This window comes from Pelobates fuscus, chromosome 7, assembly GCF_036172605.1.
Source record: "Pelobates fuscus isolate aPelFus1 chromosome 7, aPelFus1.pri, whole genome shotgun sequence".
Taxonomy (NCBI): Eukaryota; Metazoa; Chordata; class Amphibia; order Anura; family Pelobatidae; genus Pelobates; species Pelobates fuscus.
The window spans coordinates 198,553,659-198,569,425 of record NC_086323.1 but is presented as its reverse complement, the minus strand read 5'-3'; the positions used below and the strand labels follow the sequence as shown (position 1 = coordinate 198,569,425).

The window sequence follows — 15,767 nt, the reverse complement described above, 5'->3', positions numbered from 1 at the left end:
GATACCTTACATACTTTGCCATGTATGGTTCTCTTTATCCATTCCTTTGAAGATATTCATATTGCTTGAATCTACTATCAAGATCACTATACCCCAAGGGGGTGAGAGGCCTGATTTCTACTTTTGTTTGTGAGTTTGCTACTAGCACCACATTTCTCACCATTATAATACTGGATTATGCTATGATTTGTATTTTTTCATTATTTTAGATTCAATATTATTCTTATATAGAATATTCCAGCTCTGGTTTTTACTCTCCAGGTTGTATCTTAATAGTGTATGCTTATTGGATGTGGTTTCCACTTTTTTTGTTTCACTGTTTACTATTTTGGGTGTTAGTGAGGTACACCTGGGACCCTTTCAATTTAGCAGATGTATTATTCTGTTGTTAGTGTGTATACTATTGTCTTATTACTTTGATTATTAACAAGTGTAACCATTATTATAACGTATGACTTTAATAATAGATTGGACAGAATGGTGATTAAGCCACATCCCTTTTTAAACTTATTTTAAATAATCAAATAACCTTATCCTAATTAACGGAATTCTTAGATGACATGTAATACCTTTTGCAGATAGCTATTCATCACCAATACTTAACATCAAAAATTGATATTAACTTAAGTGCATACATATTGCTGTATTGGTACAGATGTGTGCAAATATTTTATGTTATTTTGAGATGCCGTGTATTGTTTGAATAAATATACATTTTAAGGCTGCAAGACAATTTGATTTGATCATTGGAACTCTGATGTGACAAACATCTCAGGATCAGCTAATTTGCTACATTTACTGGTGGAGAAAGCATGGGCAAGATTTAAGTCTTAATGAATAACTAAAAAGATTCTGCTGCAAGAAGATTACAAGAAGATAACTGAAGAAAAAGTCAAACTGTTCCCTGCAACGAGTGTTAGTAAACATCCATGGCGATTGAACTGTATGTAAGTGATCTGAGCGCCATTCAGTCATAATGTGCGCTCAGATCTAAGCTATCTGGGGATATGTTGAATGTACCTGTTTTATGCAGTGGCTGCACAGTTAAATATTTTTATGTATTTTATTGTATTTTGCTACCACGTGGCTAATGGAGTTTTGCCTCTGTCCTTGGAGATAATTGGATTACTTCCCAATTATCTCCAGGATGGAAGACTCTGTGGAACTGGTTTTGGGCAGAAAAGCCATGCTTCATTTGGTCAAATACAACTTTCCCTTAACTTTTTAACCCTGAATCGATTGCGATGATTTTTGAGTGTGTATATTTCAAGCATGCTGATTCTGAAAATGTATGTTTTATGTGAATGGCATGTATATTTTGGAAGTTATTAATATTTTGTAAAAACAGTTTTTCTCTGCCTGTGATAATTATATTACCCATTGTGTTCAGTAGTCATATCAGAGGCAGAGGGGAGGATTTTGTGTGGGAGTGTCTGTGTGTATTGTACGGATTGATTGGTTGTATTTCAAAACCCTGTGGGCAGTACTAAGTTTGTGGATTCTGAATAAAAGAGGCTGTATGTGCCAGTACAGTCAGTTCTGCTTGACCTCAAAACGAAGTGTCGTCTCGTTATTGGGGGAATTGGATTGTATGCTGATTGCCAGGAGTGTAAGCGGATTGTATGCTTTTCCTGTTCAGCTGTTTACAGCATTCATATGCGTGAGAGCATTCATATGCTTCTCCGGTTCGGTGGTTGTGGTGTCTACTGCAGTGCTTGGAGTCCTCAGGAAGCGCTAGGAGCATCCTTCAACAAAGGTACCCAGTCGGGCTGCCCGTCGATCCGTTACACCTCTAAACTACTTTCAATTACTTCCTCCCTTAAACTATTGCAGTGGGCTAATTCTCCCACTCATGTAGCTGGCAATACCCTCAACCTTATTTTCTCTTATTCATGCACAATATCTAATATATGCAACACTCCATTTCCTCTCTCTGATCACCAGCTCCTATCGTTTGCTCTCAATTACCCCCTCACCCAACAACCTTGGCCTAACCCCCCTCAGCTCAGAAGGAACCTTAACTCTATTGACCTCCAGCAGCTGTCAGCTGACATTGATTCACAACTGCTATCCATCCCTTCCCTCTCCTGTCCCTCACTGGCCATATCCACATACTGTATATGTAACACTGTAACGGATCGCCTGGCACCCCGACTGGGTACCTCCGTTGAAGGATGCTCCTAGCGTTTCCTGAGGACTTCAAGCACTGCAACAGACACCACAACCACAGAATCAGAGAAGCGTATGAGTACTCTCAAGCATATAAATGCTGTAGACAGTTGAATAGGAAACCATACATATAGGTTTTCACTCCTAGCAGTTAAACTGGAACAGCATACAATAAATCCTCCCCTAATAATGAGACGACACTTCACTTTGAGGGTTAAGCAGGAACTCCTTGTGCTGGCACATACAGCCTCTTTTATTTACCATCCACAAAACATACTGCCCACAGGGTTTTGCAGAGCAACCAATAAACACATTACCACACATACAATGCAAGTACAACAGCCAATCAGACACAATGGGACAGTAGAAACACACCCAGCATATTCCTCCCCTCTGCTTAGGAGATAATGGAGTCAATTACTGTATCTACTCAATTATCTCCAAGCTGAAAAGTTACACTTTTATTAAATTTTTATAAGTCCCTGATTTTACATCACATACGAATAAAATTATATTTCTGTGATCAGCATAACTTGGGGAGCAACATATGTAAAAATCACATGAATCCGTCCAGGGGTTAAAAAGTTAGATGAGGTCCCTTTATTATCACTTGCCAGCATGGCATTACCTGCCAAAACCAGTTCCCACTGGTCTGGCAGTGTCCCTGGTACAACGCCCTGCTGGAGAACAATGGAGCTGGGGGAGAGGAAGAGCCTCACCTTTCCAGGGATTCAAAGGGGAAGAAAAGGTGTCCAAAAAGTTTCCATGTGTCCGTACACTGTTTTTAAAAGGACCAGCACTGTACAATAAAGGTCCATACGCCCAAATATGGTGCCTTAAAGGACAATCCATCCCAGGGCCATATTCGCAGGGCAGGAGGCTTGCAAGCAGTCCCCTCCAGGAAACTGGGGCAGACTCTGGTGCAGAGTCCAGTCCGCTACAAACACTACCCTCACATCTGCCTTGAACACTGCAGCCCCGCTCCAAACATGCACCTCGAGGAGGACACGACCCCAACCTTGGCATAATAAATCAACACACTATCTGCAGAGTTGCTCCCGTTGTGCTGAACGCTCCTGGAGGAAGTCCTGCACCCAGGCAGACTTTCTCCATTACAGATTCATGTTGCTTTCATACAGCGCTGCCCTTGCCCTCGCAAAACAGTCATACTTTTGCTCTCTCATTAGTTCATGCTCCCGCAATCCCAGACGTTTCTTTGACACCTTTAATTCCCTTCTCCGCCCTGCTGTGGCCACCCCCCAAACTAACCTTACAGCTGATAGCTTTGCAAGCTACTTAGAAACATAGAATGTGACGGCAGATAAGAACCATTCGGCCCATCTTGTCTGCCCAATTTTCTAAATACTTTCATTAGTCTCTGGCCTTATCTTATAGTTAGGATAGCCTTATGCCTATCCCACGCATGCTTAAACTCCTTTACTGTGTTAACCTCTACCACTTCAGCTGGAAGGCTATTCCATGCATCCACTACCCTCTCAGTAAAGTAATACTTCCTGATATTATTTTTAAACCTTTGTCCCTCTGATTTAAGACCATGTCCTCTTGTTGTGGTAGTTTTTCTTCTTTTAAATATAGTCTCCTCCTTTACTGTGTTGATTCCCTTTATGTATTTAAAAGTTTCTATCATATCTCCCCTGTCTCGTGTTTCCTCCAAGCTATACATGTTAAGATCCTTTAACCTTTCCTGGTAAGTTTTATCCTGCAATCCATGAACCAGTTTAGTAGCCCTTCTCTGAACCCTCTCTAAGGTATCAATATCCTTCTGAAGATACGGTCTCCAGTACTGCGTACAATACTCCAAGTGAGGTCTCACCAGTGTTCTGTACAATGGCATGAGCACTTCCCTCTTTCTACTGCTAATACCTCTCCCTATACAGCCAAGCATTCTGCTAGCATTTCCTGCTGCTCTATTACATTGTCTGCCTACCTTTAATTCATCAGAAATAATCACCCCTAAATCCCTTTCCTCAGTTGTTGAGGTTAGGACTCTATCAAATATTCTGTACTCTGCCTTTGGGCTTTTACATCCAAGATGCATTATCTTGCACTTATCCACATTAAATGTCAGTTGCCACAACTCTGACAATTTTTCTAGTTTACCTAGATCATTAGCCATTTGGCTTATCCCTCCTGGAACATCGACCCTGTTACATATCTTAGTATCATCAGCAAAAAGACATACCTTACTATCAAGACCTTCTGCAATATCACTAAGAAAAATATTAAAGAGAATGGGTCCAAGTACAGATCCCTGAGGTACCCCACTGGTGACAAGCCCAAGCTTCGAATATACTCCATTGACTACAACCCTCTGTTGCCTGTCACTCAGTCACTGCCTCACCCATTCAACAATATTGGAATCCAAACTTAAATATTGCAGTTTATTGATAAGCCTTCTATGTGCAAGTGTCAAAAGCCTTACTGAAATCTAGGCAAGCAATGTCTACTGCACCACCCTGATCTATAATTTTGGTTACCTAATCAATAAGATTAGTTTGGCATGATCTCCCTGAAGTAACCCCATGTTGTCTCTGATCTTGAAATCCATGTGTTTTTAGATGTTCAACAATCCTATCCTTTAACATGGTTTCCATCACTTTCCCCACTACTGAAGTAAGGCTTACTGGCCTATAGTTGCCCGACTCCTCCCTATTACCATTCTTGTGAATTGCTCACAACATTCACCAACTTCCAATCTTCTGGCACTACTCCTGTTATCAATGATTGGTTAACCCCTCAAGGACCAAACTTCTGGAATAAAAGGGAATCATGACATGTAACACATGTCATGTGTCCTTAAGGGGTTAAATAAATCTGTTAACGGTTTTTCTAGTACACCACTAAGCTCTTTTAATAGCTTTGGGTGTATTCCATCAGGTCCCATTGACTTATTTGTCTTTACTTTTGACAGTTGAAATAGAACCTATTCCTCTTTAAACTCACGTGTAATAAATGACTCATTTATCCTTTTTCTTAAAGGACCACTCTAGTGCCAGGAAAGCATACTCGTTTTCCTGGCACTAGAGTGCCCTGAGGGTGCCCCCACCCTCAGGGACCCCCTCCCGCCCGGCTCTGGAAAGGGGAAAGGGGTTAAATCTTACCTTTTTCCAGCGCTGGGCGGAGAGATCTCCTCCTGCTCTCCTCCTCCGATCCGCCTCTTCTCCTCCCCGTCGGCTGAATGCGCACGCGCGGCAAGAGCTGCGTGCGCATTCAGCCGGTCACATAGGAAAGCATTCATAATGCTTTCCTATGGACGCTGGCGTGCTCTCACTGTGAAAATCACAGTGAGAAGCACGCAAGCGCCTCTAGCGGCTGTCAATGAGACAGCCACTAGAGGACATAGGGGGAAGGCTTAACCCATTCATAAACAGAGCAGTTTCTCTGAAACTGCTATGTTTATGAAAAAATGGGTTAACCCTAGAAGGACCTGGCACCCAGACCACCTCATTAAGCTGAAGTGGTCTGGGTGCCTAGAGTGGTCCTTTAACTGAGGTCCCTCTCCTTCATTTTCATCTATAAATACCGAACAAAAATATTCACTTTACCGACAAGATTGAACAGCTACGGAAACAATTCTTCCCTCCTTGCCATTCTTTTTTTCAACCACACGTAAATCATGCATTCCCTACTCTCCAGACTTTCTCCCTGGCTACTGAACAAGAGGTGGCTGCACTTCTCCATTCCTCTCGCCCCACCACTTGCCCGCTCGATCCTATCCCATCTCACCTCATCAGATCTCTCTCCCCTTGTCTTGTGCCTACCCTAACACACATCTTTAACCTTTCTGGCACTGTTCCTGCTGACCTTAAACATGCCACTGTAGTACCTATTCTGAAAAAAACATCTCTTGACCTGTCCCCCCCCTCTAAATATCGTCCCATATCCCTGCTCCCTTTCTCATCAAAGCTTTTGGAAAGACTTGTCTTTACCCGTGTGTCTTGCTTCCTTAATTCCAACTCTCTCCTTGACTCTGGCTTCTGCCCTCTCCACACTACTGAAAATGCTATTATCAAAGTGACTAATGACCTAATCTCCGCTAAATTCAAAGGTCACTACTCCATATTAATTCTCCTTGACCTCTCTGAAGGAGGAGAGCATGATCAACAGGCAGCAAACTCTTTAATCGCTCGGTCTCTGTGACTCTCCTCCTATCTCTCCCAACACTCATTTAGTGTCTCCTTTTCCAAGGATACCTCCTCCCCTCGTCCTGTCTCGGTTGGAGTTCCCCAAGGCTCTGTCCTTGGTCCCCTTCTATTTTCTCTTTATACTGCCTGTGGCGAAACCAACCTCGCCACTGGGCCCTGGAGAAGCCTGCTTGCTAGCCTCCTACCTGCTGACTATGGCCCCTGGGTTATTTGGGGCATATTGTACTTTATATTGCTGCAACTCGCCCTTTTAAAATCATCGATGGGCATATTGGGACTTTTGGGGATTGTGGCGAAACCGACCTCGCCACGTGTCCTTGGAGGGGGCCGATTGCCCGCCTCTTGCCTTTGTACTATGGACCAGACTTTATGGGAATGTGATACCCCAGATAGCTATACCATGGAGCCTATTCATAATGAAAGACTATGGGAAAGACTTTAGCTCCATGGCAATTGTACTGTGTGAGTAGGATCTGCGTGCTATTCGGTAGTTTTGTGCGCGCAGATCCCAGCTATCTGGGGATAGGTGAAATGTCTGTGTGTTATGTGTAAAAGGTGAATTTATGTATTTTAAAGTGTTTTACTGTCTTTGTGTCCTCATGTGCTTAATGGAGTCTGTCTCTGTGCTGGGAGATAATTGGATTACTTCTCCAGCACAGAGAAGGCCCTGGAAAGCTAGGGGGTTTTAAAAGATACTTTTAGTAACTTTTGAACCCCTGGTCTGATCCATGCCATTTTTTAATATGTTGTTCCCCCGAATGGATTGATTGTGGATATGTAATTTTGTGTGAATGTGATGTATGGTTTTGAAGTTATAAATATTGTGTAAAAAGTATATTTGAAACTGTATGAATAATGGGATTATGTGTCACACTAAGGGGAGGGGATGTGTGGGAGGTAACATCTATGTCATTGGTTCTTTTATGCCTCCCCCTGGGTGTGGCCTGTATGTGTGAGTTGGAAATAAAAGCCAGGCTGGATGAGCCAGTCCAGAGTTCCTGTTTTACCCTCAACTTGAGTCCTGTCTCTTATTGGGGGAATCTGCTACAAGGGATTGCTATGCTAGGCATATTCCCTTGCTATAATCACTGAGCTCTTGTAAGAGCTTGTTCCTGCTTCGTTCTGAAGGGAGATAGCTGCAGCCTGCGGTGCTTATGGTGTCTGGTGGAGTGCTTGGAGTCCTCTGGAAGCGCTAGGAGCATCTTTCAACGGAGGTACCCAGTCGGGGTGCCAGTGGATCCGTTACACTGCCTCTCTGGGTAAACTTATTGCCTTTCTTCCATCTCTGACTGGATGTCCTCACGCTTTCTGAAACTTATCCTCTCTAAAACTGAACTCCTTGTCTTTCCTCCTCCTAATACTGATCCTCCTCTCTCGCTCTCCCTTCAAGTCAGTGATATCCACATAAGTCCATTCCTGCAAGCGCGCTGTCTTGGGGTCATACTTGACTCTGGTCTCACCTTTGAGTCTCACATCCAGTTTGTTGCCAAGTCCTGTAGGTTCCAACACAAAAACATAGCCCGCATCTGCCCCTTTCTTACGCAAGATGCTACCAAGGAGCTTGTCTGTTCTCTAGTAATTTCCTGCATGGATTACTGTAACCCTCTCCTGATTGGTCTCCCCAAAAGCCGTATTGCCCCACTACAGTCTGTAATGAATGCTGCAGCTAGACTGATTTTCCTCTCTCGTCGGTCCTCTCACCCCTCTGCCAGTCCTTACATTGGCTCCCTGTATCCTATGGGAGTCAATTCAAAGTGCTAACCCATACATTTTAAAGCACTGAACAATTCTAGCCCCTCTTATATCTCTTCACTGATCCATAGGTAGGCCCCTCCTCGTACCCTCCACTCTGCCCGTGACCACCTCCTGACCGCTTCTCGCACCCGTACGGCCAACTCGCGTTTGCAGGACCTCTCACGGGCGGCTCCTTTTCCTATGGAATAGCTTGCCTACTGCCATCAGACTCTCCCCTAGTCTTCAATTGTTTAAGAAGGGCCTTAAAACCCATCTCTTCAGGAAAGCTTTTGGCCCCACAGAGTAATCTCTACCTTACATACCTGTCTCTTGCTCTCTTCTATGGGACAGTGCTTTGCTCTCTCCTCCAGCTCTGCTTCACTCCCACCCTATTTGATATTCCCTGTCCTAATGTTTCTAATACCCCACCTCCTATAGTCTGTAAGCTCATTTGAGCAGGGTCCTCTTCAACCTATTGTTCCTGTAAGCTTTCTTGTAATTGTCCTACTTTGAGTTACATCCCCCCTCTCAAAATATTGTAAAGCGCTATGGAATCTGTTGGTGCTATATAAATGGCAATAATAACATGGGAAATAGACCGGCCGCACAGCCTGATTTTCTGGAACTGTTTTGGGCATGAGAATGAGCATGCGGTCGGTCAAAAGAGACTTCCGGCTAACTCCCCAACGGCTGAATGGATTTGAATGAAATTTAGATATGTTGTTCCCATAACTATGCTGTTTCTAATAATTTATTTGAATGTGATGTGTACTTTTTGAGTTATGGTAATTGGGTGAAAGTGTGTGTTTAAACTGTACGGTTAATTATGTTATCTCTCAGGCTAAGGGGAGGGGATGTGTGGGAGGTAACCAGTTGGTGACTGGTTAATTCCTAATTGTCTGTTGCTGTCTCCCCTGCATGGAAGAATTGCATAAAAGCAGAGTATGTCATTAAACCTCAGTTCTACTTCACCCTCATTTTAGAGTCCTGTCTCTTTTTGGGGGAATCTGCTACAAGGGATTGCTATGCTGTTCATACTCCCTTGCTATAATCACTAAGTTCTTTTAAGAGCTTGTTCCTGTGTTACTCTCTTGGAAAATAGGTTACCCACTGGAGCCTGGAGCCTTGTCGTAGGTCCAGGGTGGGTAGGAGACGGCGAGACCCCAACCAAGCTGCAGCGGTTTAGGAGGTCTGTGGTGGTTATGGTGTCTGGTGGAGTGCTTGGAGCCCTCAGGAAGCGCTAGGAGCATCCTTCAACGGAGGTACCCAGTCGGGGTGCCAGGTGATCCGTTACATTCTCCAATCCCCCAAACCTGAGCCAAGACTTCATGAAGGGGTAAATGAATCTCTTTAATGGGAGCCACACATGGCCTTATATGACCATCCCCATGCAAGGGGTACGCCCACCGGGATCTTGTGGGGGACTGATTTTAGACTTCACAGATCAATATCAATAAGGTCACAAGGTACGACACTCCCACACACAGCACACAATCGCTCCCCTCTGCTTGGGAGATAATTGAATCAGTAACTGTACTAATTCTAATCAAATTATCTCCAAGCACAGAAAAAACTAACTTTTCAAAAACACCCCAAAAGCACCCTAAAAAATACATAAAACCCCACAAATGTTACTGTGGCGAAACCGACCTCGCCACGTGTCCTTGGAGGGGGCTGATTGCCCGCCTCTTGCCTTTGGACTATGGACCAGACTTTATGGGAATGTGATACCCCAGATAGCCATACCATGGAGCCTATTCATATAATGAAAGACTATGGGAAAGACTTTAGCTCCATGGCAATTGTACTGTGTGAGTAGGATCTGCGCGCTATTCGGTAGTTTTGTGCGTGCAGATCCCAGCTATCTGGGGATAGGTGAAATGTCTGTGTGTTATGTGTAAATGTGACTTTATGTATTTTAAAGTGTTTTATGTTGTTTTGCAACCATGTGGTTAATGGAGTCTGCCTTTAGTCCTGGGTAATTGGATTACTTCTCCAATTAACTCCAGGGCAGAAGGGAGGAAACCAGGGTGCATTGTGGGGATGTTTTTCTGCCAGCCAGAAAGGAACAAAAGGTACTTTTAGTAACTTTTGAACCCCTGGTCGAATTCATGCCATTTTTTTTACATGTTGTTCCCCTGAATGGATTGATTGTGGATATGTATTTTTATGTGAATGTGATGTATGGTTTTAAAGTTATGAAAGTTGTGTAAAAGTATATTTTACACTGTATGCATAATGGGATTATGTGTCACACTAAGGGGAGGGGATGTGTGGGAGGTAACATCTGTCATTGGTTCTTTTATGCCTCCCCCTGGGTGTGGCCTGTATGTGTGAGTTGGAAATAAAAGCCAGGCTGGATGAGCCAGTCCAGAGTTCCTGTTTTACCCTCAAAGTGATGTGTCGTCTCATTATTGGGGGAAGGAGTTATTGTATGCTGTTCCAGTTGACTGCTAGGAGTACAAGCCTATTCGTATGGTTCCTATTCAATGGTCTACAGCATTCATACGCTTGGGAGAATTTAAAGGTTTCTCGGATTCGGTGATTGTGGTGTCTGCCAGAGTGCTTGGAGTCCTCAGGAAGCACTAGGAGCATCCATTAACGGAGGTACCAAGTCGGGGTGCCAGGCGATCCGTTACAGTTACATCCCCTGATAGCCCTGATCTGGGTGGCAAACCTATTCAAAAATCACCCATATCAGTTCAGGAATTAACTGGAAGTCTTATTTTTTAAAACCTTCACTCCAGCAGAAGTGCTGGCAGCCGGGCAGAGCGCCGCTGGCCTCTGCCCCCCAAGTATCCCCAGCTTATTTACCTATCTACACCGGGAAGGCCGAAGGTGGTAAACCTTCACCCTACAACCTATTTATTGTGGGGGAGCTACTCTGCCAATTTTTATTTGTGCGTGGGTTGCAAGACTAACTTAGGCACTGACCGACAGAAGGTCAGGTACCTGGTTAGTCTCCCCCCAAAAGAGGAGATATGTTACAAACTGCCTTTTGTAACTGTTTCTTTATTATTATAAAGGGAAAATAGACCGACCGCACAGACTAAATCTGTGGAACGGCTTTGGGCAGGGAAATATGCGAGCGGTTGGTCACATCCACCTTTTAACTAACTCCCGAACCACCGGTCCAATTCGACTCATTTTTTGATATGTTGTTTCCCTGATTGGACTGGTTATGAAAATGTAACTTGTGTTAAAATTGTATGCATAGTTTTAGAGTTACAGAAAATATGAAAAAGTATATATTTTTTTAACTTGGAGATAATTGAGCTGATATAATGATTAACTCAATTATCTCCTAAGCAGAGGGGAGGAATGTACAGTGATTAATGGATGTGCTTCTACTGTAAATCTGTAACTGATTGGCTGCTGTATTTTCACCTTCAGTGCCCCACCAGGTCCACGTGGGTGGTAACCTTACTGTAAAACATGCATAAAAGAAGCTGCTTGTTTGGTCATTAAATCAGTTCTGCTTAACCCTTCAAAATTTAGCCTCATCTCATTATTGAAAGGGAACATGCTCAGTTTAATCACTAGGTCTTTTAAGAGCTCTGAATCTCTCTCTCTTCTGATCCAGAGGATGGGATATCGTGACTACACTACAGCACAGCATCTTGCCGGGAAGAGGGATGTCTCCAACGGCAGATACCCCTCTTCAACCTGGGTAGCCGTTTGAATCTTGTATACATCCCCTCCCCCCACTGGAACGGCCACAGTTTGACCTGACCGTTTGTGCTCTGGGACTAGGCAACTCTGGACTAATGTGGTTGTAGCGACGGTGTCCCTTAGTCCTTCAGCGGAGTGACCCTCCAGCCATACTTTCTGCCTGTGGTGCTGGCGGTTGTCGGAAGCTGCATACACCGGGTCTGCTTCATGAAGGGGTCCTAGGTATTCCTGATCTCCGTTCTGCTTACCAGTCCGGAGTTTACGGACTCTTGTAGCCAAGAATTTTGATGCTCGTCGGCCAATTTTGCTACTTTGTTAAGGGTGCCTGGCCGCCTGTCTTTTAGGCATTCTCTTTCTTTCTGGTGTATGCCATCGTAAAAGTGTTCCAATAAAAACAGCTCAAGTATTTCTGAAGCCGTTACTGCCTGGCACCCATTGATCCAATGTGTGGCAACCCTTCGTATCCTGTGAGCCCATTCGGTATGTGTTTCATTCAGTTTCAGTTTTTTATTCCAAAATTGTCTGCGATACGTGTCGGGGATTACAGCATAATGCCTTAGCAGTGTATCTTTGATTTCCGCATATTGGGTCACCTCCTCTGAAGTTAGTGTTCGGAATGCGTCCGAGGCTTGGCCAGATAATTTTCCATTCAGTATTGTGGGTCATTCTTCGATGGGGATCTGGTGGAGCGCACATTGCCTCTCGAAGTCTGTTAAAAATTTGTCGATCCCAGTCTCGCTCTCTAGGAAGGGCTTGAAAGCCGCATAGGGGATCTTTCGCCTCCCGGTGGTCTCTGACGGGGTGGTCGTTGTGGTTGTCCCGGGGCAATGTTGAGCGTTGATAAGGCTGAGCTCGTGGGCTCTAGACGCCCGTATATCCGCCTCTGCCTCGGCCATCAGCTGCTGTACTAGCTCTATAGAAGGGTTTGGCCCGTAGAAGGGGAGTCTCTCCCAGACAATCCTTGTCTTTTCATCACCAGCCATCACCGGGGTCTCTGCCATGGTCCAACTCTGTTAACTACGCAATCAGCTCCCTCCTAGGATGATTGCTGGCGGTTCCACTTCGGCTCTCCAGTAAATCCTTTAAGGTGGTGTGCTTCAATTTACCATAGGTGCCCTACATTCATTCTGGGTCTCCCATAGGAACTCCAGGACCATCCCGCCACTGCCACCAAAGGTTACAGTTGCCTCCAGGCTGGCTGGAAGTTGGACCACTTAGATGTCCTGATTCACGGTCTTGGAGAGCGTAGCTCTGATCAGCATACAGCAATATTCCTGGGAATGTAGATATTCCCCACTAGCTATGAGCAGAGCTAGTATAACACCTTTCCCTACACCGCCTGGCACCCTGACTGGGTAGCTCCGTTACTGCTCCTAGCGCTTCCCGAGGGCTCTAAGTGCTCCACGAGACCCCACAACCACCGCAGACCACACGAACCGCCGCAGTTTGTTTGGGGTCTCGCCGTCTCGCCGACCTATGACAAGGATCCAGGAATCCTGTAGGTGAACCTCTCCTCCAAGAGAGTGAAACAGGAACAAGCTCTTAAAAGAGCTTAGAAGTGATTATCCAAGGGAGCATACAGAGCATAGCAATCCCTTGTAGTGATATAGCAATTCCCCCAATAAGAGATAAGACTCTAGATTGATGGTTAAGCAGGAACAGACTGAGCTGGGGTTTTATTGCTTCTTTTATACATGTTTTTACACAATGTTACCACCCACATGGTTTTGTTGAACAGCTAATTAAACACGTACAATACAGTTAAAAACTCCCATCCCATCAAAAATCCTCCCTTCTGCCTGTGATATAATTTCTGTACACAATGGGTTAACGTAATTATCACAGGCAGGAAAAATATACTTTTTACACATTTACTTTAACTTTAAAAATATACATACAATCTCCATACAAGTTACATAATATTAATCAGCATACTTCAAATACAAACATACCCAAAAATCATACAATTCCCTCCAGTGGTTTAAAAGTTAGTTGGAAGTTAGTCGGTCTATTTTATGCAGAAAAATGAGTCCTATTTGAATGCACGAATGGACGCCGTTAAACTGTGTGTTCGAATTGTCGACCGCAATTTGATTCCATCCGAAGCGTCGAAGTGGAGGTGAAGGTATGGGTCAGCGTTGTTCGTGCAAATGTGTAGTCGATTTTAGTTCCATGAATTTGCCGGCACACACCACTGACCGCATACAACTAAACAAAGATGGCTGTGTTAGACTGTACGAACAGTGGCAACCCAGCGGTTGGCAATTAACCTGCGGTTAACCGCCAGCCTGGGAGGTAAATTGCCTGCACACTTCCACTTGGTCCGCCTGTGCAGTAAGTGGTTCGGTAAGCCAAAAGTCGCAGTATGCCCATAGACCGTTCTTAAAGGGCCATACACTCCAGGGCCATAGTCATGAGGCAGGAGGCTGACAAGCAGGCTTCTCCATAAGCCAGGGGAACAGAGCAGTTTGGCACATAGAAAGCCAGTGGCATATGGCAGCTTGTCAGAATGAGTCGAGGCTGCGAGTTGAAGGTAAAACGAACTGTTTAATGGGTACTCATGCATGGCTTTAAATACAAGTTTTCAGGCCAGAGCAACACCCCTCTGGACATGATGGTACACAGGGCAATACATTGTCACAGTCAATAGGAACAAAGAGCATTTTATAAAACACTCCCCCCTACCCTGGAGATAATTGGTCTCAACTGTTACAGTAACTCAATATCCTCCAGGTACATGAAATAACCACACTTTATTGTATACAGAAAAATAGGATAAAAATACATATCTTTTATATTATAACACTTAAATGTCACCTTCACCCATCCCCAGACAGCTTGGATCTGAGCGCACAAAATATACGAATTGCGCTCAGATCATACGAATTGTGTACTAAAGCCATGAGGATGAAACATATCTGTATGGTTATTCAACTGGTAACAACCCGGGTGTCCTCAGCCAGGGGATCTGGCCAGGGGCAATTTGTCGAATGTCATGTCTTTCGTGACTTATTGTTCGAACGGACGGGGCAGGCTGTATCCCAGTGGGGTTTGTGTAAACTATTGTCCGAGAATAGTGCCATGAGTTTGCTGATCAAGTCCCGCTGGGCGTTCAACGACAAAAGATGGCCGCTGCCACGTGCTTGGCATGCGAATGGCGACCCCCCTGTCGATAAGTACTTATGTTGCGGTTAACCACAGAAACCGCAGCTTCCAGGTGGTTAATGAGGGGCACACGCCAGGGGCCAGGTGGTCGGTTGTTTGGTAGTAATTTTGGCTCGTTGTTCGGTAGCCCGTTCGACCTTTTATATACGAACGGTGACCACCCTGATGCCAGGTAATTAGACTGCGGTTAACCACAAACCGCAGCTCCCGGGTGGTTGATTGTCGGCACACTCCTCAGGTAGGGTGGTCGTCCGTTCGTCAGTTGGTTCGGTGAACGGGGTTAATTAGGGGCACACGCCAAGGGCCGGGTGGTCAGTCCTTCGTGTATATGAAGGGTTTGTAAGGGTTGTTCAGATATAAAGTAGCAAAAAGGGGAAACAAAAGTAACTGGGTTGTAGTGGACAGAGGGGATCTCTGTAACAAAGATTATGAGTGTGTATGTCTGTGATTGTGTAACTGTAATTATGTGGGTCTTGTAACGGAGCTCCGTGTACTCCGACCGAGTACCCTCCGTTGATGGATGCTCCTAGCGCTCTCAGAGGACTCCAAGCTGCAGACGACACCACAACCACCGCAGGCTCCACAACCGCCGTAGCTTAACTGGAGCCGCGCCGTCTTCCTTCCACCCTGGATCGGCTTCTGTCCTCCAGGACCGTGTGGGGAAGACCTCTCCTCCAGGAGAGCGTATCTGGAACAAGCTCTTACAAGAGCTAAGTGATTAAGAGCTCAGGGGAATATGCAGCGCATAGCAATCCCCAGTGTGATATAGCAGTTCCCTCCAATAACGAGACAAGGCTACGTATTGAGGGTCAGAAGAGGTCTGAGGACTGGAACACCCAGCCTGGCTTTTATTGAGGTTAC

At 44.8% G+C, this 15,767-nt stretch overlaps 1 pseudogene; it reads left to right on the top strand.

Annotated features, from left to right (window-relative positions):
• Positions 1 to 15,767, top strand: part of LOC134568447 (zinc finger protein 850-like) — a 466,353-nt pseudogene that overhangs the window by 17,577 nt on the left and 433,009 nt on the right.